Source organism: Acomys russatus, chromosome 18 (assembly GCF_903995435.1).
Source record: "Acomys russatus chromosome 18, mAcoRus1.1, whole genome shotgun sequence".
In the NCBI taxonomy this organism is placed as follows: Eukaryota; Metazoa; Chordata; class Mammalia; order Rodentia; family Muridae; genus Acomys; species Acomys russatus.
Window position 1 is genome coordinate 52230866 of NC_067154.1, and position 6715 is coordinate 52237580.

General features: G+C 34.7%; 1 pseudogene; it reads left to right on the forward strand.

Moving 5' to 3' along the window:
- The first annotated feature begins 5649 nt into the window (after positions 1-5649).
- LOC127202331 (60S ribosomal protein L8-like) lies at positions 5650-6336 on the forward strand (annotated as a pseudogene).
- Positions 6337-6715: the final 379 nt, after the last annotated feature.

Below are 6715 nucleotides of genomic sequence, written 5' to 3' on the forward strand. Positions count from 1 at the left end.
AAGTCTTTGGCATTTTATATATATTTCCATTAAAATATCAGTAAAACATGGCTGAGATAACTTCTAAAGTTACTAGCAAATATGTAACACACCACAATCATCGGTTAAAACATTCAAAATTATTAAATGAGCTTAAAACGCTGTACAGTTTCAATTTATTGGTAATAGTTAGTTTTTGTTGTCAACTGTAAGCTAGGATCAAAAATTAATATACCTTTCACCTAATTTATGAGGTTTCTTTTCTAGATGGCTGTAAGGGATAAGATCCTCTACACCTCCGTATGTCGTAACCACTTTACCTCACAGCGCTGCACGGACATGAAGAGGTCTGAGGGAGAAGCTTGCAGGGAAATCCCTCTTGTCAGTTAACGTGTCTACTCTGTGGCTCTCTTCATGTTGTGCTCCTTTGCTGACGTAGAAATGGACTGAAGACGCTTGGGTCTCAATGAATGCTGGAGCATTTCTGTGCCAGGTGGGTCTACTGAGGTAATCAGCATCCTGAAACAAGCAGCTCCTCCTTCCCAGTGTTCCAAACATGCAGACAACCCTTTGTAATAAATATTCATTCTGTCATGTGTGTGTTCCTTTAGAAAAACCTTACTGACAGACAGCACCTTAGAAAATAAAGAAATGGCTTATGTTAGAATTAATGTCAAAGTTACTGAAAATTTCAATGGAAATGCAAAATAACTAAATATGTAAAACAGTCTTGAAAGAGTAAAATAGGAAAATTTCTCATGTTAGGTTTTACTATTGTTTTACAATAATAGATTCTTTTATTTGCAAAGATAGCCAAGTCAATTAGTGCACCTAAGGACACAAAGTTTAAAATTTGACCCCTAATTATAAGAAGATAAGTTTCAATCACTATGACTTAATTTTGGAAAGAGGATTTTCTTTAAAAAAAAAAATGGGTTTGTAATCATTGAAACTGGTTTGAAACGTAAAAAACTCGAACCATAATTTCTAATCTTTATACTCTACAAAATTTATTTTAAGTGTATCATCCTGGTATTCAAAATGTAAATATTACAGTTAAAAACATTCATACTATCAACATTTTAAAGCTAATGATGGACCTTTTGTCACTTAAATCTAGTAAACTATTCAAGAGTTATTATTTATATAATCAGAATTAAAGATAATTTTCATCATATTTTATACACAATTGTATTTGTGAGTTCTTATTACAATGACCAACTCACAAATATTTGCAAAAATCCACATCTAATGCCTAACAAAACAGAAAAAGAAATGATGCCTCTTTTTTTGCAGTAAGCTTTTGTTACTATTACTAGTCATGAATTAATTTTAAAAACATAAGTAAAATGTACAAATCCATCTAGAGTGGGGAAGAAAAATCAAAAGAAAATATTTAACATAGTTAAAAGAAGTGACGCTAAATGAAATCCCCAGTGTTTTCTGAGGAATATGATAGGCACAAAACACTGCAGAAAAATGTTGTTTTTTAAAAACGTAAAGGCAGTTCTATAATTGTGCAACATTTCCCTTCATCTGTTTACTTGAGATTATGGAAAGCATTTGTTAATGAAATTGTGTAAAATCATTTATTGTTTTATTCATAATGGCTTTAAACTGGAAATAGCTCAGACAAAAAGCTATGAGAGATTTCATAAGTGACATTATAATACTCATTCAATAAAACATTCTGAAACTCAGAAATAACAACATAAAACAACTATTACACTACAAAGACCCAAATCTCAAAAAATGTGTGGTGAGAGCCAAACAAATGCAAAGTGATACATTTGTAGGATTTTGCTTATATGAAGTTTCATAAGAGCTAAAGTGTGGATGCAGTCAGATAAGCGGAGAGGGTGAAGTAAAACAAACACATTGTTTCCCAAGTGACAGAAATAATTCGTGTTTTGATACACATATGCATTGCAAAATGCCTTAATATCCCAGAATCCATCTAGTTACATACTACATATTTATATAGAATCACCCAAAATCTACCAAATCTAAGACACCTGGATATCTTACAAATTACGAAAAACTATATGATAGGTATTTTCTTTTTATCTTCTTAACCCCACACTTGTAGCACGTAGCAAAAAAGCAACAAAAATCCTTCCCATACTTGTTAATGATTAATTTCAATGAAAAGAGATGGTTTTGGTTAATGTAAAGCAGCTGAACTTAATTATGAAAGAAGATGATGGCACAATTTAGGATACATTAAACATCTAATAGTAATTTTTCAATATATAATACAATTCTCTGGAATAATAATTGTAACTTAATTAGAACAAGATGAGATGCACAGTAATAGTCAGTTTGGCTAGGAAATAGGCTCATACCTTATTAAATACTAAAATAAATGCATCAAGTGCTGTCAGAAAATGCCATCTACCAGCATGCTTTATAAATGTGATCAAAATGTAGCCTCCTGTAGCTATGATTAAACATTTGATTCGGGAGTAATTTGGATTTCAAATTAAAATACATCATGAAAGCTGGAGCAACATATAATTTAAGAAAAGTATTAGATACAAACAGTTCTATAGAAACACATGTTTTATACAATATGACACGGTAAAGTAATTGAAACTAGTCATAACACATTTTTCTAATCAACAACTTTTTCTTGAGATTGTCATTAAACTTGAGATGAGGCATCATGGTAATCTTAATTACCCTTTTTATTATACCATACTTACTTTTCCTTTATATTTTTTGACACTCTGAATTTTGTTTTAGCTGCACAAAACTATAGAATGAATATAAAAAACAATAATTTGCTTGTTAAGTAGTCTTTCTATGCAGAAGCCAGCAACTCTTTGAGGCGAATATTAGTAATGGTAGTACTTCAAGTACATATGAGAGGCAAACATCTGGGTTGCTTTTTATTTTTATATTTATTTATTTATTTATTTACTTATTTTTGACAAAGGGTTTCTCTGTGTAGGCTTGGCTGTACTGCATTAGCTTTCTAGACCAGACTGTTCTTGAACTCAGATCAGTATGCCGGCCTCTGCTGCTGGAGTGTAGGGGTTACATGTATGCACTAACATGCCTGGCTTTGCCTTGCTTTCTGAGAATGACTTCAAAAATCATGGGGAATGACAAAAGGGGTTGAGGCTCTCTCTATTGAGAATGATATTTGAGAAAAATAGGAGAAAACAGACTGGATGTTTGAGAGACTAAGTAGAGAAGTAACATATGATTGTGTACTGAATACATTAGACTGTTTTCACAAGTGTGAAGACAGTATCTAGTTAGGTGAACATTTAAGAAAAAGAAAGAAATTGATTCTCTTGTGAAGAAAGAACCATTGTATTTGGTGCATGTCTTTGAACTTGTCAAAGTCTTATTGTGATCTTTAGACCCTGTCTGAACCTAGATATCCCTGTGCTGTTCACTGGTAATTATGGCAGAGGCACCCTGAGATGTTTTCAGGGATTCAGGCCTCCTTCTGTATTTTCACCTTGGTGGTGAACATTTTGGGTGCTCTTTAACATCCAAAGAGAGTTGAGAAATTTTATTATGAAAGTCCTTTTTTTGCTTCTCTTCTCTTTTTTTTCTCTCTCATATATGTGTGTGTGTGTGTGTGTGTGTGTAGATAATTTTGATTTTATGTATATTTTCGTATAAGTGTATTCTGCTCGGAGATCAAAGGTTCCAGGAGAGGATGTTATATCCTGAGCAGGTGTAAGCCCTAGAAGTCAACTAAGGTCTTCTATAAGAACAGTGTGCTCTTAGTTGCCGAGCTGAGCCATCTCTCAAGCACAACCTTCTGAAGTTCTATATACATCCTATTGTTTCAGTATTTCTGGAAAATCCTCATTCATAGAAAGTCTCAATACTTTATAATAGCATAATTATGTTCAATGTAAGAAAATAGGTCCAGTTATGCCTCAACTGTAAACTAAGAGCAGTGCTTTCCCTAAGATTTGTACCTCCAAGTTCTTAGAAAAAAGTAGGTTCAGTATATTCCACAACAGGGAACCTAAAGTGTTTGTTGATGAAAACGAAACAAAAGCATGAGTGAAACTGAGTTAGCTGTTCAGACAGAAGGGGCGATGTTAACAGACAGATCCCTTGACTTCCTCGATATGCAACTGACATTTTGTTTTTACCTGTGTTGTTTCCCTATCATATTTCTTCCTTTACAGTTAGATAACTCTTACGTGAGAATCTCTTTTTTTAAATATGTTGTAATATGAACAAATAACAGAAAAATATAGTGATGACAAACACGCTTTCCAGATTGAGAAACATAGTTAGTTCATATCTTCTCCATCTATACTATTCCTCTTTTTCTATTCTACATAATAAAGAGTAAATATTATATAAAATTAGAAGAATTTGTTTTCACTGATGTTTCCAATTTTAACTATATCTTTATCATGGAGCCATGTATTAAATATTTTGTGCCATGTTGATCCTTAAATTCAATTTGAATGCCATTTTGTAGCTTCCCGCTTTCCACCAGACTCTCTATGGGTGAGAATTTTCATATATATATCACTTATTTGCTGCACTTTCATGTCTACCAGATCCACTGAGAATAAGCAGGTGAGTTTTCGTGGTGATGATTCTGCCCCCTGTTTTTTTCTGTTTTCCTTTGGTGAAATAGAAAGAACGCTGATGAGCATTTCAGGCATTTTCTGGGTGACAGCTCTGATTTTGGCAGGAGTTTGTATACCACAGTTGTATTCCCCTTTCAGTGCTGAGCTGAAGTATTAATTACTTATTCCAACTGGCAGTCTTACAAATTTCAAAATTTCTTTGAAAGCAAGGGCTAAAATTGTAGAGAAAGGAATATGAAATGAGAGCAAAACAGCACAAATTCATACCAAACAAGGTAAAAAAAAAAAAAAAAAAAAAAAAGGAACAAAGTAATGTCCCCAAAACTTACCCCAAAGTCAAGAAAAAGAAGAACAAAAGGAAAATATTCATTTTTCCAAATTACTGGCAGTAGTTTAGCTCAAACATACCTCCTCAATTTTGTCACGCAAGCCAAATGTAAAGATTAGAATCTTTTTACAGCTCACAGGGATATTTGTGGACAGACCACCATGGAATACGGAGATGAAACTTCTTTGTCTCTCATCTGTGTCTTGATAGGGTATGCTTTCTGTGCATAGATGGAGCACACATAATGTTAACATTATATGAGTCCCTACTCTCATCCAATCGCTGCCCTAATTACTTTATATATAGCTCATTATTTTTTATAATAATTCAAGGAAATAGAATATATTAATTTTTAAATTTGTATGTGAGTAGTGAGCACAAAGGAACCAAGTGCCCATCTCACACGTAATTTTTTTTAAATCTAAATTGAAAGCCATAGCCTATATGAACACTGTGTTGTAAGCATAATCCTATTTGGAGATCCTCCCAATCTGATAGCATACCAGCTACTTAGATAATTGGAACGCCTCTTGATTCCTCCTCATATTAAAAAAAAGAAGAAGAAAAGAAAGAAAAAAAAAAAAGAAAATCTTTAAATCAAATTAAATGTAGATGCATTTTTAAAAATTGTAACACTGCTTATGAACTACTTATTTACGTTGTGTAGTATTTGATATATTGTTGAGGTAACTAAACTATGTGTAAGAAGTTATCTTGAAGTTATCTTGGGCTCTTTCGGCAGAACTTGATGGCAGATTCGCAGCCATGGGCCTTTTGACCCGAGGGCAGAGGAAAGGAGCAGGTTCTGTGTACTGCACTAACTTGAAACACCTTAAGGGTGTTGCGCGCCCGTGTGCTATAGACTTCGCTGAGTTGCATGGCTATATTAAGGAAATCATAAAGGGCATTGTTCATGATCCTGCGCATGGCGGTCCCCTAGCGAAAGTGGTCTTTCGCCATCCCTACTGATTTAAGAAGCAGACTAATGTGTTCCTCGCAGCAGAGGGAATCCACACTGGCCAGCTTGTGTAGCGCGGCGAGAAGGCCCAGCAGAATTTGCCAGTGGGCACCATGACTGATGGCACTATTGTGAGTTGTGTGGAGGAGAGCCCTCGGGACAGGGGCAAGCTGGCACGAACCTCCGGGAATTATGCCACAGCCATCTCCCACAACTCAAAAACCAAGAAGATCTGAGTGAAGCTGCCAAGGAGTTCATTTCCTCATCCAACAGAGCTGTTGTCAGCATCGTGTCTGGTGGACGCAGAATTGACAAGCCTACCACAAGTACAAGGAAAAGAGGAGCTGCTGGCCACATGTAGGGAGCGTAGCAGTGAATCCTGTGGAGGTAGTGACCACCAGCACCTTGGCAAACCCTCCACTACCAGAAGAAAACCCTGTGCCGCTATATGGAACCAAAACTGTACAGGAGGAGAACTGGAGCTCAGGAGCTAATAAAGTATGTTCTTTGGCTAAAAAAAAAAAATTATGTTGTGCAGTTGTTAGAATGAGATATGTGATCTGTCACTAAGAGCGGTATGTTTGACATGCCCAGTGTTGTGAAGTCCCGGGTAAATCAAATGTTAAAGATTTTTTAAATTATCAAGATATTCTTGAAACATACAATTTTTTTTTGTTTAAAGAGAAGCAGCTCACACATCATATTTATTACTATCTGGTTGAGTAAAACACATTAAAAAATGAAAGGGAACTAGAGGCAGGCATTGTTAATAATAGCTCTCAAAAAGCTATTTTTTTTCACTTTTCAGTCTATAAAAGAGATGAAATATGAACTAAATGTTTTATGAAGTCTATTATGACCTGAATAAAAGTA